The following is a 26,953-nucleotide window of genomic DNA, read 5'->3' on the forward strand; positions in this document are numbered from 1 at the left end:
ACCCCCTGTAAGGGGTCCCTCACGCCCAAAAGTTTGAGCGCCCCTGCTATAACCTGCAGTTGTTATAGCAACCCCAGGTGGTCCTCGATTGTAATGGAAAATGACTGAATTCGAGTTCAGTCAGAATCCTTTTTTGTCTGACCTTTTCCTAATAACATTAAATTTACAGTGTTGAATTACACAGCAGGGGGATAGGTTTCATTAAAGGGTTGTAACTAAGTATAAGGGTATTATTCTTTCACTGCCAGGTGCCAACACAATGAAGACCAGCTATTTAAAATCTCTCATTAATTGTGTTACAGCCTCACTAAAAACTAATCCAGCTTCCTCCCACTGTACGAAGACATGCAGTTTAACTCATTGGTGTGTGTTATCTGGCTTCATGGACAGATAGAGCTGGGTGTCATCTGCATAGCAGTGTAAATGTATGCTATGTCTTCTGATGATGCTGCCTAAGGGAAGCATGTATAATGTAAACAGAATTGGTCCTAGCACTGAACCCTGTGGAACTCCATAATTAACCTCAGTGTGTGAAGAGGACTCTCCATTTACATGCACAAACTGGAGTCTATTAGATAGATATGATACAAACCACTGCAGTGCAGTACCTGTAATACCTACAGCATGTTCTAATCGCTCTAATAGGATATTATGGTCGACAGTATCGAACGCTGCACTGAGGTCTAGCAGGACAAGCACAGAGATGAGTCCACTGTCAGAGGCCATAAGAAGATCATTTGTAACCTTCACTAAAGCTGTTTCTGTGCTGTGATGAGCTCTGAAACCTGACTGAAACTCTTCAAATAAGCCTCTGCAGATGATCTGTTAGCTGTTTGACAACTACTCTTTCAAGGATGTTTGATATGAAAGGAAGGTTGGAGATTGGCCTATAATTAGCTAAGACTGCTGGGTCTAGAGATGCTTTTTGAGTAAAGGTTTAACTACAGCCAGCTTGAAGGCCTGTGGTACATAGCCGATCATTAGAGATAGGTTGATCATATTTAAGATCGAAGAATTAATTAATGGCAGGACTTCTTTGAGCAGTTTTGTAGGAATGGGGTCTAAAAGACACGTTGATGGTTTGGAGGAAGTAATTATTGAAGTTAACTCAGAAAGATCAATTGGAGAAAAAGAGTCTAACTTAACATCAATGGTACTAAGAGTAGCTGTAGATAATATTACATCTGTGGGATGATTACTGGTAATTTTTTCTCTAATGATAAAAATTTTATTTGTGAAGAAGTTCATGAAGTCATTACTAGTTAACGTTAAAGGGATGGTTGGCTCAACAGAGCTCTGACTGTTTGTCAGCCTGGCTACAGTGCTGAAGAGAAACCTGGGGTTGTTCTTATTTTCTTCAATCAGTGATGAGTAGATAGGTTGATCATATTTATGTAGGAATGACACATTGATGGTTTGGAGGAAGGAATTATTCCAGTTACTTCAGAAAAAATCAATCAGAAAGAAAAAAGAGAAAAAAAACAGAAGTTAAAGGGATCCTGATTGTGTTTCAGGGGGATCAGTGGATGCTCTCCAGCAGCAGCCTGTTCATTCGTGGTTCAGGTGCCAACAAATCAGACAGCAGCATTTACACAACGTTTAAACAGCAAACACTCATGGAAACAATGTGATATCATCCACACAACATGTGTACAATGTCTAAAAAACAGTGCAGAAATAACCAAACAGGCAGGATGAAAAATGAGTTTAGTGCAAGAACAGCTCCCGAGTCACCTTTAATAGTTAGAACATGTGACACACAGCTGCTGTCAGGATAGTTCCACTTATCAGAGTGCATGGATGTCTTTTATACCTGCACAGGTGACTTCTCTAATTACTAAGACTCTCAGTCAGAGGGAACCACACGGCACAGATGAGTCAGGATCGGAAACAGGAAACAGGATCACGAGTGAATGTGATCTTTGTGTGACGCAGGAAGAGCACATTCACATGCTCGCATGTAAAACTAATTAAACATCATGTCCACATTTTCTCCCGCTCCTCCGGCTGTGCCCTGCTCTCCTTCACCTCATCCACCGGCTTGCAAACCGAGCGCTACAACAAACAGGAAGCCGGCGAACCCCGGGGACTAACCAAACAAACAGGAAACAGCACATCAACAGAGTTCCTAATTATGAGGATTTGCTTTGCTGCTGGTGATCATTAGTGGAAGCTACTGTTTCTAATGGAGTCACAGGAAGAATATTCCAGAGTCGATGCTTTATTAAAGCAGTCGGCCTGGCCTCCGAGCAAACCTTCAGGAACGATGAAGCACATTTGTTTACATCTCACTCACTTCATTTTAATATTTGACATACACTTCAATAAAAAGTTATTAGCTCTGAAATTAAGCGAGGGAGTTTTTCATTCCAGGGGAACATTTCAGAGGAATTTTGTTGATTTCTGTTCGTTGCTCTTTTTTGGTTTCTTAATATTTAAGGAAAAAATCAGTCACAAATCTTTGAACTTCTTTTTTCTGCATGTGTGGGATATTTTTGGTCAACCTTGCCCTGCCTGCAACTCATAAAGCTTGTTCCAATAGTTTTTAATAATCATACTGAAGAAAGACGTGAAAAAACTTAGAATTTGAATTTATTAATAAAATGATTATGAGTCAATGTTGACATCTAACAGAACAAATGTGACTGAAATCTAAATATAATCTGAGGATGAATGAGAATTTCCTTAGTTAAGATTTGTGTGACTGAGTAACAGGACAAACTGATACGTGATCAGTGAAGAACACAGACTGTGAAAAATGAAAGTAGCACTGGTTTTTCACTGGTTATTAAGAGGCGATGTACAGAAAAAAAAATAGAAAAAAGTAGAATAGAAATTCATGCTCATGTGTTGCGTGTGCGTGCACTGCTGCAGCTTCATCATGGATGAGGGCTGTAAGGAAATGTGACTTTTATTTGTTCCCTTGTACCTTTTTTGCACCACGAACCGGTTTATGTCCGACAGACCAGCTTTTAAGGTGTTGCGGATAAATACAACAAAATAAGACCAGGACCAAAAAAAGAAAAGAAGAAAATGTAGTCATAACACCCAGGGAAAAGACCCAGGGAAACTGAGTTAACGATAAAAACCGATAAAAACCCAGAAAACCAACGATTTCACACCCGAGCTTCAACTCTTGCGGCCCGTTGCCAAACGACTCATGGACTGGCACCGGTCTGTGGCTCGGGAGATGGAGACCCCTGATTTACATGATAAAAGAAGAAAAATATTGTAACAAAACTCTTTGATTCCTCTACAACAGTACCTTCATACAATCTCCATGGAAAAGTATTGTGCCCTCTTCCTGTAACAGCAGGAAGTGTTAAATAAGTGCAGGCTGAAGGACGCTGTCTCAGTTTAGAGTCACTCAGACCTGATAGCGACCTGTGAGACGTGATTTTACACCTTCAGTTTTTACTCACTGAAGCCATTTGAGGAGGCGTGTGTGTGAGTTTTTTGAGATTTTTGTCTTGTGTCCTTGAATAGAACTTCTATTGACAACTTGCTTTTTCCTTTAGCTTTATGCACAGAGCCTGTAATCCTAACACACACACACACGATAGATTAGTCATTGGCTGATTACCTAAAGCTCACAAAAGGATGCAGGAAGGTAAAGTGAGGGGCCAGAGATGAGTCACTTTGTGACCCATACGTCTTTGTCTTCCTCTCTTTGTGCACAGCCACATTAAACACACACACACACACACACACACACACACACACACACACACACACACAGGAAGCATCTCCTGGATGTTTTTGCAACAGCTTGTTCCTCTAATCTGCGGCCCAACTTCCAAAACCGTCGGTATGTGAATCCTGCTGGAATGCCAAACAAACAGACATGTCTGAACATCACAGAGACATTTCAGCTGGAAGTAAAAGAAAATAAAAGTGTGTGTGGAAAGGAGGAGGAGGAAAACGAGCTGTTCACTGATGAAGAGGAGGAGATGAAAGGAAGAAGGGTGATTTGAAGTGTACGATAGAAAAGAAGTGGTGAAGGAGAAGAGACACGGAGAGAGAAAGGAGACAGATGGGTGGGAGGAGAAGGCATTGAATGAAAGGGAAGAGGAGCGTGACGGTAAAACGAAAGCAGGAGGGGGGTGGAGGAGCAGAGGAGGTGAGGACTGAGAGGAGAAGAGGAGCCAAAGGGATGATAGAGAGTAAAGAACAGATGGTGGGAGAAAAGGAAGGATGAGGGGGGACAAAGATGATAACAGCAGGAGAGAATAGAGAAAAGATTAAATATCGCTGGACTCAAACAGAATCAAGAGAAATAAAAGAGGAAGACGAAAAAGAGAGGAGGAGGAGGAAATGAGAAAGGTGAGATTTTGAAGCAAGAGAGGAAAAGAACAGAAAGGAAATAAAGAGGTAAAGGATTTTAGATGCGTCCCGCCACCGAGCTTCTCCATATGATGAATGATGACACACCTGAAACCAGGTGGCTGGGAGAAAAGACCTCAACGAACACAAGCGAACATACAAAAAGTCAGTTTGTGAAGGTCTGATGCTGCTGGACGTGTGTGTGTGTGTGTGTGTGTGTGTGTGTGTGTGTGTGTGTGTGTGTGTGTGTGTGTGTGTGTGTGTAATCATGTGAAGCCTCTGTGCTTCTAAACATCTTCCACTGAGCAGGACAGACTGTTGGATCATTCCACATCCACTCTGAGAGACGTTCCCACCTGACCCCCCCACAGAGTCAACTGATTTGTTTTTCTATGATAACTTTTGTGCATTAAATGAAGCAATGAAAATTTTACCTTGATAAAATGAATATTTTCAGAAACCAGCCACTGGGCGGGCCACGAGCCAGTGCACACCTAATCCCAGATAAATGGGGACTGCGAGGTCAGGAAGGGTGTCTGGCAAATCTTTACCAAAGCAGACTTAAAGATGAGATTAACATGCCAGATCAGTCAAGGGCCAGGGTTAACAACCACTGACTCTGTGCTGGCAGACACTGTGTAAAGAGGAGAGGGTGAGAGTCATGGATGTAGTGAAGGAGAACATGCAGAGGGTTGGTGTGACAGAGAGGATGCAGGCTTGGAGTGAGATGGAGGCCTAAAGGGTCACCAACAGAGTGAAACTGATTCTTGAAACTCAGTGAACATCACATGTTTCTGGTTTGTTAGTCTTCTTCCTCCTGTACGGCTCTTTGCATGCAACTGCCAGGATGTGACTGTGAGGCCCTAATTAGTGCAGTTCATTGAAACTATCGTGGCATTTACCAGATAACATAATGTGATCAAGCGTTACCTCTAAAACATAATGAAGGCATGTGTACAGTGTGTGTATGTGTATATATATATGTGTGTGTGTGTGTGTGTGTGTGTGTGTGTGTGTGTACTGTCTCGTGGGAAATCTGAAACTTAGAAGAGGAAACAAAGTCAATAAAAAAAAAACAGGCTCACTTATCCTCTCTGGGCAGCAGTCAAGGACACCACAGCAGCTCCACTGCTCGAGGCTGGAAGCTGCATCGTCACTGTAGCGGACAGGAACTCAGGCTTCCTGCTGCAGTCCAACACAGAATATTTATTCCAGTTATTTATTATTTCCTTTTAACGCTGGACGTGTGAATGTTTGCAGGGTTTAACTGTCACAGAGTTACTGTTAATGGAGTTTTATCTGAGGGTGCACGGTCAGTGTGTTTATGTGATCACAAGCGTCACATCACTCCATAAAGTCAGCATCATAAACCCTGGCATGCAAATACATGATAAGCTAATAGTGATCTGAGTAGAATAACATGGAGTTCCCCTGAGAGTCGTTCTTACTCTCCTCTACATCCAAGAAGCCTAAATGTGCAGAATCGTGTGCATAGGAACCTTTGTATTAGTATTTATTGACCTTAAAATCTGCCTAGCTGACAGTCACGTGCACATTACACCACTGTTTGTGCTATTTATTAGCAGTAATGATAATCAGCAGTGTAGGACATTCAGCGTTAAGCTAACTCACCTTCACTCCATATTTTTCCCTTGGTGGTCCACACCTCATGTCCAGTGGTTTCATCCCCCACCAGTGATTCAAATTAGAGATGATTCTGACTCAAAGGTGATGACACTGAAGGCCTCACTCTTAAGAGTTGCTTTCTTAAGCAAGGGAATTAAAACTTCTTGGTATCATGTTCATGTTGTTCATGCTGTGGAGCATGAGCATAAGCAGAGCATGAGTTTGAGGGGCAGAGTGGTGGACGCTAAAGCAGGTAAAGCTTTCAGCTTAGAGACAACAAACAATACAGAGAAAACCCAACAATCATATGACCCCCTATGAGCAAGCACTTTGGCGACAGTGGGAAGGAAAAACTCCCTTTTAACAGGAAAAAACCTCCAGCAGAACCAGGCTCAGGGAGGGGCGGGGCCATCTGCTGTGATTGGTTGGGGTGAGAGAAGGAAGACAGGATAAAGACATGCTGTGGAAGAGAGACAGAGGTTAATAATGACTAATGATTAATATGCAGTATTAATAGGATTGAGGATACAAGTGGCTGATATGAACTTGCTCCATAGTGTCACTGGGCTCACCCTCTGAGACATGGTGAGAAGCTCACAGTAAACTCCTTCATATCCAAAAGGACCAGCTGAGGTGGTTCAGACTGCTGATCGGGCTACCTCCCGGGGTGCCTCTCTTTGAGGGTTTCCCAAGCAAGCTGGAGAGGTACAAGCCTCCTTCACCTGACCTGGGAGTGCTTCGGGATACCCAGCGGGAACGAAATCTCATTGCTACAATAAAGCATGTCTGGATATCCTCGCCAGCTACCATAGCGACCTTATTAAACATAACCTCAAGAAAACAAATAAGTGACAAGCAAAAACCGGATCTGACAGAGAATGCTCATTTGTTAGAGACTTGCCAATCATAGGTACTCCCACCTTAAATTATCTCCTGTTTCCTGTTCCTGTGTACCACAGGCCTTCAAGCTGGCTGTAGTTAAACCTTTACTCAAAAAGCATCTCTAGACCCAGCAGTCTTAGCTAATTATAGGCCAATCTCCAACCTTCCTTTATATCAAAAATCCTTGAAAGAGTAGTTGTCAAACAGCTAACAGATCATCTGCAGAGGTTTATTTGAAGAGTTTCAGTCAGGTTTCAGAGCTCATCACAGCACAGAAACAGCTTTAGTGAAGGTTACAAATGATCTTCTTATGGCCTCTGACAGTGGACTCATCTCTGTGCTTGTCCTGCTAGACCTCAGTGCAGCGTTCGATACTGTCGACCATAATATCCTATTAGAGCGATTAGAACATGCTGTAGGTATTACAGGTACTGCACTGCAGTGGTTTGTATCATATCTATCTAATAGACTCCAGTTTGTGCATGTAAATGGAGAGTCCTCTTCCATTCAGTTCAGTGTATTTATACAGTGCTAAATCACAACAACAGTTGGTGCTTTATATTGTAATACCCAACAATAATACAGAGAAGACTTTGACAATCAGACAACCCTCTATGAGCAAGCACTTGGCGACAGTGGCAAGGAAAAACTCCCATTCAGCAGGAAGGAGCCTCCTGTAGAGCCAGGATCAGGGAGGGGTCATCTGGCCATCAGGGGCAGTTGGAAGTGATTCATTCAAGCTTTAAGCTTTTGAGAGGACAAAGTCAGGACACTGAGGTTAATTATGGAGTTCCACAGGGTTCTGTGCTAGGACCACTACTCTTTACATTATACATTCCCTTTGGTTCCTTTAGGAAGGTTTCAGGCACTCCAGCGTTGCCTGATTTTCTTTTAGACCCAGAGGAAATCTTTTTTTCAGCATCCATGCTACCAAAAAACTGCCCTTTTAAAATTTGCCGTGAAATTTCCCGAACATCCATCAGCAGTATTTATCTAAGACGCACTCTCTAATTAAATAAAAATGGAAGCATTTTTATTTCTACTTTGTGATTTATGCTGACAAGGCAGCGGACACAGTTTCCCCAGCGGAGCTTTAAAATACGGCAAATGTAAAATTAAAATGATGAAAGGAGTACATCTGACAAACCGTTTCCCATCAGCAGCAGAGAATTACACACTTAGTGTCTGCCCATTCCAGGCTAACCTTATATAAGCTTATAAGCTTTTGATTGCTTTCATTTGCATTTACTTCCTGATGACATTGCCGCTTCGAGGCACAGCTTTGCATTCAAACGGATGAATCGGATCTGCGCTTATCGGGAACATTTTAGCCTTTTTTTCAGCGTTCTGTTCAAACCACGTTGGCCCTCCAGTCCAGGAAACAGCATCATAAACAAAAACGAGAGCGCTGACCAACAGTCGCGTTACACCCTGCATCTCAGCGATAATAAGAAACGCTATCCAGGAAGGAGAGGCTCATTACTATTTCTCCAGGCCGGGCTCAAAGAGGAAATCTTCTCTTCTTCGGTGGTGCACATGAGTAACGTGGCAGCTGTGGTCACACAGCCAGGTCGTTTATTTCACACAAATGAACGCTCCTCGCCTCATCTCGATGCTAAATTGTGTGGGTTGATCCGCTTAACGGTCTAACGGAAGCAGGGATATTGGTATTAATTGCACGCCAAGTCTGCACACACCCTCCCTCCACGCACTCACAAACACACGCTTCTCATCGTCTTCTTTACAGTCTCGTTATTGTTTCAATTTACTCATCGCTTTTTTCTTTTTACCATTATTTTCTGTCTTAATTTTAAAATTTCCCTATAATGACTGAGATTACAGCAGAGAACGGGGCTTTTCTCACTGAGGTGAAGACTTCTGAGCTCCTTCCACAGTCGTGATTTGGCATCAGGATGTTTCAGATAAACAACAACTGAATGACATCTGCAAACATTTAGATAAAGTACCAGCTCCTAAAAAACCCAAATGGAAGATACCAACGGAAAATCTCAACATCCACACTTTATTTTAGCTGAAGGTCCAAACACAAAGTCTGAAAATGAAAGCGAAAACTGAACATCAGGCACCAGTTTTGCTCTCTGGTTGTAGCTGTAGATATATTTATATATTTTGTTGCTGTATATAATATGTGCATTACCTCTGAAACGTTTATCTTTATTTATGTCATTCTCTGAATGTTGAATGTAAAAGCCTACAGCTGCAAATGGAGAGATGCCAAACTGTGTTTCATTGTTCTAGTACACTGTAATCCCTAACAGTTGTTCTAGCTCATAACTAATAAGCTCATAACACTCAAATGTCGTTTTGTAGTTGAGCAAACTATAAAGTATTGAGCTCTGTTGGCTTTTATGCAGCTTTAATTGAATAGGGCTCAATATTTTTTAGCTAATTTGTTTGGAACGCTCAAAAAGTTTAAGAAGCATATATTAGTGACGTTCTGGTGGGTGGAGTCTTGTCGCTCCCTCAGGAAAGCTTAGTCAGCCATCTTGAATTTACCTTGATGCGGAGAAGATTTGGCCAGCCCGTGTGGATTAAGAGTCCAACTTCAACCCACCACGACCACCACCTTATTTTTTTTCATCAACTGCCCTACATTTGGTAAGTCTAACGTGTTTTTGTTTTGTTTAAATTTAATTTCGATAAACATTCTTTTTTATTTTTTACTGGAAATATATTTGTACTTTGTGCACAGTGAATGTTTGTTATAAATGAATTCGAATCCAAGTAATTGTAATTTTAGAAGTTTTCGAATGTGACAAATACGTAATGTTATTTCATATTAGAATGGTGTAACGTTTTGGCAGTTTTCCGTGGGGGGACAACATTTCCCATAATGCATTGCATTCTTGCCCGGGAAGTTGACGGTGGCAGTTCTAGCTCCATGCGTTTGAACTTTCTACTAAAACTTTCTACTGTCCGTTTCTACCGGTTGTCATATTCGCCGGTAATGCACGTGCGTATTGTGAGTATACTTATTTCAATAAGTGTCCGTGTTACACAGTCAGTAGTTTACGCTGTTGAGCTGTGTGTGTGTGCTAGCATGAAGCGAACAATAATAAACAACATGAGTGTGTTATCATGATGGTAATTAGACACATGTTTGTATTTTTTCGTAGTCTCAAATGTGTGGTTGTGAGATAATCTCGAAATCCTTTTAACAGTTTAGAGGGGTATTCCACTAAGCGAGCTCTACAAGTCAAGGCTTGCGGAAAAATGCATCGCCTGATTCAGCCTAACATTACACACTGGTCGAACTCAGTGCTACGAACGAAGTTCAGCTAAATTGTTCGCGCTAATTCGACAAGGCTCAACCAGCCAGACTGAGGCGCCTCCTTGACACATTTAAGCCAGACCCTATCGATCTTTGCTAGATAAATTGAAATGAAAATAAAGAGCCGCGTTCTGCTCCCAGGCTAAGAAAGAATCATTGATGCAGACTGCGCGGATCACAAATACTCCCTAACCTGTAAGGCAGGGGTGTCCAAACTTTTTTCACTGAGGGCCGCATACATAAAAATATAGGAGGGGTGGGGCCACTTACTAGAAATTAGGGAAATAACCTTACCTTTAGTGTATTAAAGTGTATTAAAGATCACAAAATCACTTAAAAGTGGTCGAATATGTTATATTGTTGAATATAATTAAAGACAAAACTGCCTTCATCACAGCTTTCCATAATTGGATCTTTATTGATTCATTCAGAAAAAGCTTTGGTAGCTTATTTTCAGAACAGCAGCCTCAGATTTCTTCTTAGACAGAAGATTTACAGCACAGAGAAAAAACAATAAAGGGGAAAATAGGACGGGTAAATTTCAAGTTTGTTATTTAAGTTATTAAGCTTAGCAACACACCTATCAACATTAGTTTGAAACGGTTAACATTAACAGACTGAACTGGACTTACTAACAGGAGTGCATATAATCTTAGTAAATTATTGTGGTGAGTATCAGCTGCGCTGGGTATGTAAATCGGGCCATCCAGCTGCGGTGCTGATTCGACGCCACTCGTGCCAAAAATCCGGACAAATGTCACTTGATCAAGGAGCAGATCTGCATCAGATGAGATCAGCTGACTACGTGTGCGTGAGCTGTGCAAAAAATGTTTTTGAACATTACAGTTTTTCTCAAATGTTAAAACACAAAAGCCAATCCTGTAACCCAAATGACCAGTAGTGTAAACACATTTACTAAATGTAGCCACCATATTCCAGTACCATAAACACATGTCACATGAAGACACAATTCACAAAACACAACCCTCTGTACTCATAAATCTAAACACATTTTTCCTTGCTAAAACACATGTTGCAAAACAACTCTGCTCATATTCTCAAATGAAAGCCCATGTAATGCAAAATGCTTGCCACAGTCACCAATCTTTGAACACAGGGAACACACCTGGCGTCAGTCACTACACACAACGACTCAAAATTGAAGACACCTGTTGCTAATTATCCATTATCAAGGCATTTAGACAACACAACAGGTATAGTACGCTATTGCTTTCTTTGTCACACTACAGTTTTACAGGCCTGTGAAAGTGGTCTGTTACTTTACATGTAGTTTTACATATAAATCAGTCAATTGACAACACATGTTTCTTTCTTTAGAGCTGAAAGAATGCCACATAGAGGTGGGAGGATTGCCATATTCACAGCGGCACAAGAAACCCTCATTGCAGATATGGTCCGTGAGAACAACTGCATTAGACTCCGAGAGATCAGAGACAAAGTCATTGCAGATAATGTAAACTTTGAGAACATCGATGCTGTCAGCGTGTCCACAATAGACCGAGTTCTCCGGCGCCAACAGATGAGGATGAAACAGGTCTACAGGGTTCCCTTTGAGCGCCACTCTGCGCGACACATAGAACAACGTTACGAGTGTGTGCAAGTACGTATACATCCATGTCCACAGTACAGTTAGTGGACATACTGTGTTGCTTAGTGGCCTACATTACTTCTGGACAATACTGTGCTACCTGATTGACCGTTCTGAACACCTGTACGCTTTTCCATGTTCACAGAGGATAATGCAGTTGGACGCGATGGCCAGACCCCATGAGTACCTCTTCCTGGATGAGGCTGGCTTCCAGAAACGAAGGCGAAGAGGCCGTAACATCATTGGCCAAAGAGCCATCACTGAGGTTCCTGGCCAACGGGGGGGTAATATTACTCTTTGTGCAGCTATGGGTATGGAGGGGCTTGTCCACCGGCATGCTGTCCTTGGGTCTTACAACACCCAACGTCTCCTCACCTTCCTAGAGGAGCTGAAAGACATCCTCCTGGACCGTCAACAACACCATCCTGGGCCCGCACATCACATGTATGTGATCATCTGGGACAACGTCCACTTCCACAAAACACACCAAATCAGAGAGTGGTTCACCACCAACAGTGACCACTTTTTAAACGTCTGTCTGCCACCCTACTCCCCTTTCCTGAACTCTATAGAGGAGTTCTTCTCATCATGGAGATGGAAGGTGTATGACAGACACAAGAGAGAACCTCGTACGGGCAATGGAGCTGGCCTGTGCTGACATCCCAGTGGAGGCCTTCCAGGGATGGATTCGCCATTCCAGGGCGTTTTTCCCGCGGTGCCTAGCAAGGGACAATATAGCCTGTGATGTGGATGAGGTGATGTGGCCCAATGCAGCTCGGCGACATGATGCCGCACAGTGACTGTGTGTAATACTGTAAAAGGACCGTGTAGACAATAAAAAAGACTTCACACCCTGATCATGTTTCCGAGAGTACTGTTGTGTGCGATAGATTCTGTTTTTGCATTGAGTTGTGTTACAGTAGTGTACGTACATGCAGGATGTTTTTATAGATTTATAGTCTTCATGTGAAACTCACAAATCTAAATGCCTAATCCTCTGCAGGGTTCTATGACGATCCGTTACTGTACAGTTTATGGACCAAAGAACCTTCTCACAAATTGAGCATTGTGTTTTCAATTGTTTTGCTGTAGTGTGTAATGCTGTGTATAGTGTTTACAGTTTTGACAGCTTCGAGCTGCTCTCTTGGTGTGGGAGTTTGAGTTTTGCAGTGGGAAGGTGTGGTTGTGTTTATGTAGCTTTAGAGAAGGGTGTTGTGTTTGGACATTGGGGGACCTGGTGGTAACGTTTGTGACATGTGTTTTAGCATTTGAGAAAAACTGTAATAAGTCGTCTTTGTGCACATATTGTTTACAGATATCAGACTGCAAAGAGCGCTACAGAGAGTCAACATTTCACCAGTTGTCAGTGGGTGAGTTTTATAATTTGTGTCCTAATTTAAATAAAAATAAATACAAAGAAACTAGAGAATTTTGCCCTGAATTATTCAAAATTTTTAGATTTTTTTTCAGTTACCCTTCTAGATTGACAGGTTTAGCCTGTTACACAAAAAGTTTGGACACCCCTGATCTATAACAATGACAATCACAACATGGCTATCCAACACTTTGTTTTTACTCTGCATTTGTGTAAATACTATTCTAATAGATATTGTATGTTCATCTAGGAACAGCATGATGTGAATACAAGACGGGCCCTTGTCCTTCGTGCACTTCCTGTGTACCTGCGTGAAGATGCCTCCACGTTATTCAGGACTTGTGATGTAAGTGTACTGGCCTCAGCATCAACCCCTTTGCCTAGCAGTTCAGTCGAACATATGACATCACTCAGAACTCAAGGAGAACCAGGGTGTATATCAGGAAGGAGGTTCAACACAGTCATCTGACTTGTTTTCTCCCATATATCAACTATTGTTGAATAAGATTGCAAGAAGATTGTTACGCATAAACCAGAAAACATGAAAATAGTTGAAAGATTATTAAACAAAAACAAATCCACAGATAAAAACTCCCATTTAAAATTCAAGTGTTCTAGTTTTTTGGAGGTGCCATGTTGTGGTCAGAGAAATGTTTGGTAAATAACAAAAACAAATATTTTGGCATATATTTATTATTGAAAACATTTATAATAATAATTATAATAATAATAATAATAATAATAATAATAATAATAATAATAATAATAATAATAAGAATACATTTTATTTGAAATGTTTCTTTCAGAAACCCAAGGTCACCTTACAAAAAACACAATTAATAAAAGGAACAGTAGTCATAAAATACATAAAATAAGTTAAAATTACAAAACAGAGCGTGACAACAGATAAAATCAGCATTAAAGTGAATAAGCCAGTTTAAACAGATGTGTTTTGAGCTGTGTCTTAAATTCGGAGAGGGAGTCAATATTTCTTAGTGCAGGAGGAAGAGAGTTCCAGAGCCGAGGAGCAGAGCGACTGAAAGCTCTGCTCCCCATAGTAATAACATGTGAGGACGGAACAGTAAGATGAATAGCAGATGATGATCTGAGAGTGCGGGAGACAGTGGTGATATGGAGCAGGTCACACAAATATGAAGGAGCAGATTTATGGATACACTTGTATGCAAGAAGTAAGATTTTAAAATTTATCCTGGCTTCTATGGGCAACCAGTGAAGCTGCTGAAGAACTGGGGTAATATGAGCACTTAACGGAGTGTAAGTTATGACCCGAGCTGCAGAATTTTGAATAAGTTGGAGTTTATGAAGGAACCTTTTAGGGAGACCAAATAGGAGGGAATTACAGTAATCAATACGGGATGTAATAAGACTATGGACAAGGATGGCAGCAGCATGGGGAGTAAGGAAGGGACGGCGTCGGTGAATATTACGTAAATGGAAGTAAGCAGACCGTGTTATGTAATTAATGTGAGACTGGAATGAAAGAGTATTATCAAGTATGACACCCAAACTCTTAACCTGAGGGGAGGGAAGGGTGGGAGAATTTTCAACGTTAATGGAAAAGCTGTGGGATTTGGTTAAGATAGATGGTGTACCAACAAGTAAAACTTCAATTTATTTAAACATATGTTTTGAAACCAAACCCAAATTAAGATTATTGTAATGCATCATGATGTATCGCCATATCAAATTAAATCGTTGACATTATAATCCTAAAAGAAACGTATGAAACGACTTATGAAGATTCACACCTCTAATCAATAGCATGATTTGTGTCCTTGTGGGGCTGAACTCATTCTTGTATTATTTGTGTTTTGCAGTCAGCAGATGGTCCAGACCTCACTGACACTCCTGTGGCTCTGCTGACAGTTGTCACAGATGACACTACTGATTCGGCCCTCTTCCGTCCCGAAAGCATCTGCATTGTCGTTGAGGATGAAATACTTGTGAATGGTCCCACAAATCTGGCTGAGTCATTTCTCCTGCTCTTTGGATACATCTATGTACTAGACCTACAATACCCAAAGAAACTTGAGCTTACATTCACATGTATCCAGAAGGTTGTGATGTGCCTTGAATACAACAAACCACTGTTAGGTCGCTTACTGATGCAGAAGAATTTGTTCAAGTGAATCACTTGGAATAGACAACTCGTTAAGCTAAGTATTGAAGGTTTTTCTTTTTTTGTTTTCTTTTATATATACCATTTTTTTAACCATTTTTTACCATTTGCCTCTCATTTACTGGGCAAACAGTTTAGAATTATTTGTAAGTGTATTTCCCACAGTATTTTAAAAATATTGAGGATTTTAAGTGTTATTTCCCATATTATAAGTTAGAAAATATGAAGAAGTTTGAGGTCCCACATCGTATTAGTTGCGATATGTAAAATATTTTGAGTGTATTTCCCACCTTAATTAAGTTGAAAAATATTGAACATTTTGAGTTTATTACTCCCTAATTATAAGTTGAGGAATATCAACATTTATGAGTTAACATTGAGGTAATTTAAGGCAACTGCAACTATAATTTTTATTTTAGTTAAACTTAAAACTTTTAAAAACATCACTAAAAAAATTGTTGTGTAATCTGTTACACAACAATTTTTGAGTTCTGTGAACTTATTAGGTTTTACAGTGTAACAGTGATAATAAAGATCTGTGTTTTCAGTGGGGAAAACAGAAGGCAGTGCTGGAAGTCTGGACAAACAACAGGTAGGAGATGATACGACAAAAGGAAGCTGGAGAGTATCTGTAAGGTGAAGATGTTACAATTTTAGAGACCAAACTCCAACAAGCAGACGACCCCCTGTGAGTGGGAAGGTGGTGACTGTGGGGAGAACTCCTTTTTTCACAGGAAGAAAGCTCCAACAGAACCAGGATCAGGAACACACAAAACAGGAAGAAGGAAAACTGTCAGGAATAATAACAGAAGCTGAGAGCGGACTGAGCTACAGAGTGGGAACAGTGGAAACAACATAAATCACACTGAGTGACGATATGAGGCGTAAGGCGACAGCAGCAGTGGACGTGGAGTGTTCTCATTGGCTTTAAGCTTTCTGAGCGTTTAGGTTTGACCAGGTTCAGGCTTTGACTTGAACGAGTCTGTGTGCTAGCGGGCTGTTTAGCATCACCCACCCTCAGGGTAACGTTTGGATAAACATGTATCCTAATTATTTATTTTGTTGCTGCACAGCTTTTTATCATGTTGTCTGGATAAAACAAAAAGAGTAAAGCACAATAAGACAGGAGAGAGTTCAATAACGGTGTGTTGTGATACGGCGTGTGCTACAACCTCTTTGCTTCAGCGGCCCCAGCAGGTCGCCTATTTCCTGTTGGAGTTTGCTAAATGGAGAGCTAATTTTAGGGCTTTGCTTTGAACACAGACAGCCGAAGTGCCAGGGCTCATTAAGCAAGACAATTACACGTGTGTCTCAGTACAATGCCGCTACCTGATGTCTGATTTGGTTCAGGTAAATTGCAGGAGGGTGGAGGGGATGCAGGCAGCAGCAGCCTGTCAGACAAGTACACACACCAAGCAAAGGACACACACACACACACACGCATGGTCACATTCTAATATCTCACCACTGTGCGCACAAAGAAAAATAGATTACAATGGATGAGAAGTCAATTTCAATCTGCTGTTATCGCCGTGAGATGTGCACTGTGATTGTGTTTTGGTGTAACGTACACTGAGAGCGCGCTTCATCAGCAGCACTATTACACTTAAGCTAACACCACACTGCAGAGGAGCACTTCCCTCCGAGGACAGCGAATGATAAAGGAACGTGCAGAGGAACGCCGTTTAGTATTGATCTGCGGTCCCAGGAGAGCTGACCTCGTGGAGCCCGGGTCGCTGGCTTTCATTGGCTCCTTTACTCAATTACTCCACAGTTTTGTTTTATTGGATGGTTTCACATTACTGGTCACTTTATGCGAGAAATTGGGTTAAATTTGAACTAAAATACAACTGGACACAACTGATCAAAACTCCTTACGGCTCCTCTCTGGTCATTAACTGCCATTATCAGAGCAGGATGCACACAAGATAAGCTCGGGCAGTAACACACCCTCCATAATGTAGTTCAGGGATGGGCAACTCGAGGGCCGGTGTCCTGCAGGGTTAGATGTCTCCTTAAACCAACACAGCTGATTTAAACGGCTAAATGACCTCCTCAACATGTCTCGAAGTTCTCCAGAGGCCTGGGAATGAACTAATCATGTGATTCAGGTGTGCTGACCCAGGGTGAGATCTAAAAGCTGCAGGACACCAGCCCTGCAGCCCTCAAGGCCTGGAGTTGGACACCCCTGACTGACATGTGCCAAACTCAGTTGAGAATTCTGGCAATTTTGTGGTAGTTTGATCAACATCCAAATTTTATTGGATTTATACTTTATTTAAATAGATGGCCTTAATTATTTTGTGACGTGCCTGAATTCAGCATAGAGCATCCATCCATCAACTCATGTACTCTCTGATGTACTCCCAGGCCAAAGAAGTTATATGATATTAAGTAAAACTTCTACTTCTACCCTGGAACATGACGAAAGAATAACCAAGAAGAGCTAGAAACTAAACACAAACTAAACAATCTGAGAAGAACTCATTAGACCAAGAAAACCTAACCCACTCAGAACCTAACCCGACTTAGACCAGGTTCAAACAGTCCAAACCATAAACCCGGGGTCAGAGACCTGGGCCGTGACAGGACCATCTTGTAGCTGTGATTCCTCCTGCATGTGTACAGCTGACTCTTTGCTGAATGACCCAGCAGCTTGGAAAAGACATTTTCTTCACATTCCTACATCAGGGAATACTTTCCATTTCACCAACTGATATATTGATCATTATTTATGTTGTGCAAACAGGCTACTTTACTTGGCTTTCATAATTAACTTAATGTTTTGTGTGACTCCTCATTTCCCACAATCCCTTTCCTCTGTGTAGAGCTAGCCTGGCCCAGATGCGCAGCAGACACATTAAGGGGAAATACAGCAGACTGAAGTAAACGAGAATAATCCCCGAGGTGAGGAGGGAACCCGTATTTACACGATGCTATACAAGCATCCATCGAATGGAGCTGAGGAGCAATATCCCTCAGGGGAGCTGTTTGCTTTTGTATGCAGAAGCCTCTGCAGACTTGTGTTATTGGATGTACGCAGGAAGCTGATGCGCTGCTTTGGGTCTGGTGTTAAAAACAGAGATGTTAAGGTGGAGGTTGCTACAGCTGTTGGGAGGTGGTGCCAGCTCTGTTCGTTGCCCTCTCAGGTCTTTGGTTAATGATCGCTGGAAGCCCAGCAGAGGGGACCATATGCTACATCTGAGGCGTGCGGAGGGAGAAGTTAGCGCTGCTGACTCCTTTTTGTCTTCCCCAACGAGCAGATCTGCAGCCAGCTGAGTCAGTTTTTATGCTTCAGGCTCCATTTGCTGCTGGTTTACATACACTGTAAAAAATATGATGTGGTGTTTGAACTGAAAAACCTCAACGAAAACATTCAGCCAAGTCAAAAATATCAGGTCTTTGATTGGCCACTGCAGCGCTTCTCAAATGGGCTTCTTACAGGATTTTGGTTCATCCATGAAAAGCAGTTTAATCTTCCCTCCAACAAAAAGAAAAGAAACATGAAAAATGAACATAATGCAATTTTAGATGACATAAGTATTACTTTATGTAGTTTAAAAGTTTGTGTACACAGTTAAGGATCATTACGGTATTAGTCACGCCTCAAGTTGTCATTTATATCCTTAGCATCCCTGATAAATCATTTATAAATACTTATATTTTATTCATTCAATTTTATTTACACAGCACCAAATCACAGCAACAGTTGCCTCTGTGGTGCTTTATATGACCAGATTTTAAAATGCTCTTAAATTTCGATTTACTTTCTGCTGTGCTTGGAGTGCACAAAGCGTTCCCTTCATCACAGTTAAAATGCTTCACATGTGACTTGGTGCTCAGAGCACACACACACACACACACACACACACACACACACACACACACACACACACACACACACACACACACACACTTGGAAGAGTTGGAAATACAACGTGATGCAAATCAGCTCCAAAACAACCAAAAAGGTGTCACTTAAGGACTGCAGAGACACAAACGTGGCACATCTCTGTTAGGTTCCTTCTTGCCTCCTGCAGCTCTCCGTGTGTTTCCTTCTCTGCTTCCTTGTCTCCTGGCTACCTGACTGGCACACCTCATCTCTTGCTGTGGCTGGATGGGTGAAAGCTGTAAGCGCAGTGACAAAACTCTGGCTCAGTCTGACTCTTCACTGAGTCTTCACCCAAAACCTCAGAGCCGAGCCCCACAGATCTCAGCGTTTTTGATCCAACGAAATAGAACGTTACCAAACACACAGCAGGAGGATGCATCCTGGATTTGTTATTACATTCAGCCAAGCACCTTTCTGCAGAGAGCTGATGCGTTTGACTGGAGCAGCCAGGATTGGAACCAAATTCAAATTCAAATTTTATTTGTCACGTACACAGTCATACACAGTACGATATGTAGTGAAATGCTTGGACAACTGCTCGTGACCTAAAGAGAACAAAAAGGAAAAGGCTATGAATAAGATAGGAAATAAATATGAAAAATTAAAAAGGGTAAATTTAACTAGGAAGGAATAAAATATAAATTAAGGTTAAAAATGAAATAACTGTACAACACAAATTAGAATGAAGGGTAAATTTAACTGGGAAGAATAAGATAAAGATAAATATATAAATTAAAGTTGAAAATAAAATAACTGTACAACAAAATACACAATACACAATATAGAACTATATAAGAATGTATGAAGAAATATAAATAAATATATACACAATAACAGCAGCTGTACAAGTATTAACCAAAGACAGACTCGCCTCGCAGGATTTAACGCAAAAATTCAGACTGTCAGAGAAATGCAAAAGCAACCTAAACTGTGAGTCTCGAAACATAAACCAACACACAGAAACTCACAGCTAGGAATGAGCGAGACGAGGCTGCTGGACAGAAGAGGGAATAAAGGCACAACGATGAGGGAACAGGAAACACACAGGGAACACAGCTGAGAGAAATTAGACAGGACAAGACCAGGGAAGCAAAATTAAACACACTGAACATGGAACACAAGACCTTCACAATAAAACAGGACATGAAGCCAGACTGACACATGAGATTGACGGAGGAGTGGAGGAAGGACAGACGAGAGAGGAGACAGGATGGGAGGGGAAACAGAATGAAACGAGAAACACAACCTAATAATCCAAGAAGTGAACAGGGACTATAAGAAACTCAAAATAGAATAACTGGGTCAAAACGACCCAGAACTGTGACACTGATGTGTTTTAAGTAACATTTCTGCACAGAACGTTTATTATTACTTCTCTGGTATCAGACCATCTGTCAAAGGGCAGTCTAACACATTTCACATCCCATTACTCGTCTTTCAGTGACTGATACTGACTTTATGAATACGTGGTATGGTTACACTGACTGTATTAACATGCAGACGGGTCACGATCTCAGATTGATTCTCCTCCAGCTGCCTGATCTCATCTGCCCACAGAGGCATGTGTGCAAAACTTGTGCTATTATTAGGTTAATGCGTTACTCGCTCACTCATCATTCTGATCACTGCTGATCTATGAAGAGCAGCGATGATCAGCATGATGTCATGTCGATCATGTTTAAATGAACTGCCTGCATCTCTGCATGTGATTGGTGGATCACCACCAGAACTCTGCAGTCATGTTCTGTTCATCATCAGCTCTGCAGTTCTCTGTGGCATGCTGGACATCAGCCTTTGTGCCAAATCCTGATTGACAGGGGTCCATTCCTGCCTTATCTGAGCTCTGTAATGATTAAGATTCTGGAACAGATTAAGATCTGGGCAGATGCCTGATTCAAAATGTTAGTTTGGTGATCTCCAAATTTAATCATTACTTTTGTTTCGGGACATTATGTCACCAAAATGCTGGAAAATATTAAGATTTTGACCAAAATGCTCTGGCATCAGTGGATCGCTGGGCTTTGAAGATGTTTTTAATCGGTGAATCCTTTTAGAGGCTCTTGGACAGACAGACAGACAGAAGGCCACAAACTGCTGCAAACAGTTTGGCATCACCAAAGTTACAGAGTGATGTGTGCAGCTTCTTATGTTTGAAATGGTTGCTCTGAAGATGGGGACCAGGTCTGTGAGCAGTTGCCGTATTCAAAGCAACGTCTGTGCATCAAGACAACAATGACACAAAGTCAATCTGCTATGAGTTTGCAATAGGCATGGGTATCGTTTAGGTTTTATCCGATACCGGTGCCAAACCGGTACTTTTGAAACGGTGCCGGTGCTTAAAGAATGGAGAACACAAAATTGGTCCAAAAACCTCTCATGTTCAGCTGTTTCTTTGTAAAAAGATAACAATGTTAGCCTTTTCTGCAGCTATGGAGCATATATGGTATCACTCTTGGCTGGAAGCAGTGCTTAAACAATGGAAAAAACACAAACTTTGTCCAAAAACCTCTCATGTTCAGCTGTTTTTTGTAAAAAGATAACAATGTTAGCCTTTTCTGCAGCTATGGAGCATATATGGTATCACTCTTGGCTGGAAGCAGTGCTTAAACAATGGAAAAAACACAAACTTTGTCCAAAAACCTCTCATGTTTAGCTGTTTTCCACTTTTTCTTTGGTCATTTTAGCCTTTTTGGCCAGGGTGAAGGGAGTATCTGCCATCAAACAAGACAGCTGCATGTAGCTATGATGATGTTTGCTAGTTCACCTTACATGCATTAATGTAATAACGTGGTTAGCCTACGCAACGTAAATTACACACGAACAACATTAAGCTACTCACGCAGAGAAGAACGGCTGCTGCTGCATCATCATCCTCATCATTTCTGCTACACTGGCAGGCAGGGCTGGCCCGTGGCATAGGCCGTATAGGCAAATGCTAAGGGCGCCGTCCATCAGGGGGCGCCACGCCAGTGCCACAAATGTTGAAAAAAAAAAAAAAAAAAAAGTTGGTACTATTATTTCTAAATACAAAAATAATCCCACGTTAATTAAAATGCAAAGTAAAGCTTATTTAATAGAAATATTATTTGTTAGAACATTACGCCCCCCTCCCCGCACGGTGCGCCCCCTCCCTTCCCGTATCATGGTTCCTTTTGGACGTCACCACATCAAAAAATCAACACAAAATGTCAAAACGGCCAAAACTGTCAGGTGCCCAGGGAAGAAAAAAGAGAAAAGAAGAGGAGGAGAAACGAGAAAAAGACAGAGGTAGGTAACGTTAGCCTACATGAAATTATTTGTCTGAATGTGATAGTAACCTACATTTTTAGCATTAAGCTAATGTTACATGATTCGCTAATTGCTAATCAATAAATAGCTAGTTAACTGTTTTAACGTCAGTTAATATTGTGGAGGGGGCTAAATTGTTATGGAAAATAATAATGTAACGTTAGGTAATTACAGTACTCCCACCTTTCCCACCATTCCTCATTTGTATTCATCTTTTAAGCAGGTGTTTTTTGTTTACATTGTTATTGCCTTCTGGTTAGCTAACGTTTACCCTGCAGGTAATAGTCACTTTTCCACCCCTGTATATATTATAGTTGTAAGCCTAGTTGTTAAAGCGCACATCATTAATGTTAATTAAGCAATATCACATGAGAGGGAATGCTGTTTTTTAATATGAGCACTGCTGTGATTCGGTCAAAGATAATCATAACATAACATTCTCATATGATATTATACTGTTACTTTGCATTCTGCTATTCAGCATTTCACTGTAATGATGACAATAAATTGAATCTAATCTAATTTGCATATCAGTTAACATCATACATATATCTCTTTGGTTTTTCATTTATAATATATCATTTCATTTTATTCCTGGAATCATATGTTTTTATTATTAAACTTTAATACTCAGTGGTGTCACATACTCCTCTCTTCAGATGCACTGTTGAAGTTTCTAAATCCCACCCCTGGGCCATCTACCACATCTACCGCTGCTGCCTCCACTTCAGCAGCACAACCCAGCCATGATGCAGCAGCATCAAGCGGTCTTCCTGTTGCCTTATTTATATTGTATTTTTAATTTATTTTATCCAACTTGTTGACACGTTTTATTGTGTTTATGTATGTAAAATTTATTGTATTTCATATATTCATTTTTTATTTTTTGTATTCATTTATTTATTCATATATTTTTTTTTATCTTGTTAATTATTCTGATTGTGAATTTGCTTTCTTTAAGTAAAAAAAAAAGGTCAAAGACAAAGCTATTCGGTTTCTTGTGAGTACATACACTACACTGCCGATGTAGGGGGGCGCCACCTAAAATCTTGCCTAGGGCGCCAGATTGGTTAGGGCCGGGCCTGCTGGCAGGGCTAGGGGCCAGGACTCTCCTCCTCGGGTTTTTGGGGGATGTTGCTAACTCTGGGTCCGATAACAGGCACCACACCCGCAGTAGATGCGCTCGGTGTGAGATCTCGCAGCAAGCTATCAAATACGGTGCATTTCTCGGCTTTTAAAAAAACGCTATGCGTCGCCAGGTGTTTCATCAGATTTGAGGTGTTTCCTCCTTTGCACAGTATCAGCTTAAAGCACGTGTTGCTGCTGAGTTTGCATCTTTTGCTATGAAGTACAGCCAGACTTTGACCGCTTCGCCTTGGGCATTTTTAATCTGTAGCTCTGCTCTAAAAGACCGTATGTACCTGGCCCCGCCTACTATCCTCGGAAAGGTAAAGTGATTGGCTAGAATTCAAAGTGTATCACAGCTCAGGAAAAAAAAGCACCGAAATAAAGCACCGAAATGTGCGCTGCTTTTCGGTCTGGTTACTACCGTTTATGTCAGAACCGATACCGGTACCCATCCCTAGTTTGCAACTGCATTGGGGCAAGCTGGCAGTGATGCATCATCTGTTCACAACAACAATGAACTGCATGAAATTAGCAAAAACCACAGATCTGCTGCTTCCTACATAATCAGAGACTTGCACAAACTACTTCCATCCAGAGTCCAGCCAAACACCTGAAACAGGAATTCAGAAATCCCTCCACAGATTGTGACGTAGTTGCTGCAACTTGTGTTTCCTTCTGTAAACAGACTGCACACCAGTGCACTCGGCTCATTCTGACTGATTGTAACGTGTTGGCATTCTGCCTACGTTTGCATCGATGTGGGTCTTGCTCACATTGGCCACAGTGCCGTGTCTTGGTGGTGGTCTCGTTCACATTCTCCAGTCTAGCGTCCTTACAATCGTTGCTGGTTCATTCCCAGCTTCTGCTCCGCAACGTTGTCTCAGCAGTGGTCATTTTTATGTTTTAAAAATATGCATTCCTGCTGACGCTGATTGCATTCAGTTGTTCTTCAGAGGGAGGATCAAGCGTCGCTGCAAGCTTTGATTCAGAATTCTCAGCCGGCCGTGCAGCCACATGCATTTAAATAATTCTTGTTTGATAAAGCAAAGAAACAGGGGTCCTTTAATGTTTTGTACTCTTACATAAGCAACACAACCCGTCACAGGAGCTTATTCCATTTGTATGTGCCTCCTGGAAATATTTTACAACACTCTTGAAGTCATAAAGGCCTTTTGAAGCCGGCGCAATCCCATAAAAAGCGTAACATCTGGTGTGGGATTGTAGCACGGAGGTAAGCAGCACAATAAAATGTTTGCTTTATAATGCCAATGCTCGTTATTTATAAAAGTGTTCACGATTTCAGAGGCGGAGGTGCACGCTGACGAAGGCCACCTATCACAATGGCATGTCCACTCAGACATGCGCATGCAGCGGGGAAGTGTTAGGTCATGTTAACACGTGGGACGGATGGATGAGTGCACACTCACACTTAATCACTATTTTTCACCTTGATTTTTGGACTGGAAGGGTCAAGTACCTGCACATGGTTCATTTGGACTTATTGAATGCTGACCTCGTCAGCTGCACGTTGAAATTAACGCCATGCTCATTTTTTAAGAGCAAAGCTCCTCTAAAACCCTCACACAGAGAGTAGTGTTGCTTGCGGATTGCAGCAGCTCTCTATCATCCAATAACAGACTGACATTAAAGCTGCACTCGGAGGGGATTTATTTGTCTAAGAGGAGATGGGGTGATTTGAATATAACCTGCCCTGGTCACCGATTTTAATTACCTCCAGTATCTCCATGAACCGGCTGCTCCTCCTGAGCGAAGTTCCTGTACTTTAAAGTGAATCCTGGGTGGTTTCATCCTCTTTCACTTTATCAGCTCAGTGTGAAATTCGACTTTATTTTAAAGAAGCCTGGAACATGTTAGCACCAGTATACGGGCCTGTGTGAAAGCCAAACCTAACCACAGATTTAATGAACCATGATTACTTTCAGAGTTACAGGTGTACACTGAGGTCAGCACTTCCAGGTTTCCATGGTCCTAGAGTCCGGAGGGTAGTTTAGCCATGGTTTCCTTCTGCATTCTCGTACAGCCTATAATAAAGAGTTTGCCTTTTGTTTAAAACTACTTTCTGTTAACTTTTCAGTTCAATTCAATTCCGTTTATTTATTTATTTCTTCACAGGGTAAAAACCACAAAGTGCTTCACAGTTATAGAAAAACAGAAATACATAAAAGGACAATGGGGTCCATCTCTGGAGCGTGGGGTTCTAAAAGATCAGAAATGTAGGCAGGGACATCACAATTCAAAGCTTTAAAAGTCAGGACTAAGATCTTAAAATGAATTCTGAAATGTACTGGAAGTCAGTGTAATGAACGAACCACTGGTGTAATCTGCCGTTTTTTTCATGTCTTTATTAAAAGCTTTGCAGCAGCATGCTGGACTAACTGGAGAAAATCTTAAAAAGCATGAATATTCATTTCTAACTCAGATTTAGACAACAAAGTTTGCAGTTGGAGTTTCTTAGCTGAAAGGGTTAGAGGTCAGTAAAGAGGACAGTTTATGGACTTCCATCGGCTTAAAAGAGCAGTAGAGCTGAATATCAACGGCATAGAAGTGATAAGACACCTCTGGGAACTGCCTAATTACAAGTCCTAGGGTAACATGTACGGGAGAAAAAGAATCGGTCCCAGAACTGAACCCTGCGGGACACCACATGTCTGATCCTTAGAGTGTGACAAACTGATTTGCAAAAACACTAAAAGACCTGTTAGAGAAGTAAGACTGAAACCACTCCAGAGCCAGAACGGACACACCGACTGTGTCCCGGAGCCTGTTAATCAGGATGGTCAACGTTGTCAAAGGCAGATGTTAAGTCCAGCAAAACCATGACTGTGGATGCTCCAGTCAGCTGAGCTCAATGTCACTAGAGACTTTACGTCATGCGGTTTCTGTTGAGTGACTTTTACAGAAACCTGACTGAAATTTGTCATAGATTTCATATTTGTCTTAAAAAAAAAAAAAAACAGTAAGTTGATCTGCAACTGCTTTTTCCAGAATTTCCGACAGTAATGGGAGCTTAGAGAAAGGCCTATAATTCTTAAGCTGAGTTTAATATTGGCTCAACAACAGCAGCTTACAGAACCCAGGGACCACACCAGTTAGAAGAGAGGCATTGCATGTCTACAATAGAGAGGCCAATGACAGAGCATTTTTAAACAGCCCAGCAGGGAGAATGTCATTTGCACAAGTCGTAATTTTCATTTTATCCAGCAGGAGTCAAAGGTCATGTATGGTCATTGGGTTAAACTGATAGTAAATGAGGTGGTCCAGAGACACAAACAGACTGTACTGAAGAACCAATGCTCATACGGACATTATCAATGAGGTCACGGGTACTGGGTGGACCACGGGGGAAACAATAGCGTTTATGGAGTCGTGCAGTATCA

This window comes from Rhamphochromis sp. 'chilingali', assembly GCF_963969265.1.
Source record: "Rhamphochromis sp. 'chilingali' genome assembly, chromosome: 9".
Classification (NCBI taxonomy): Eukaryota; Metazoa; Chordata; class Actinopteri; order Cichliformes; family Cichlidae; genus Rhamphochromis; species Rhamphochromis sp. 'chilingali'.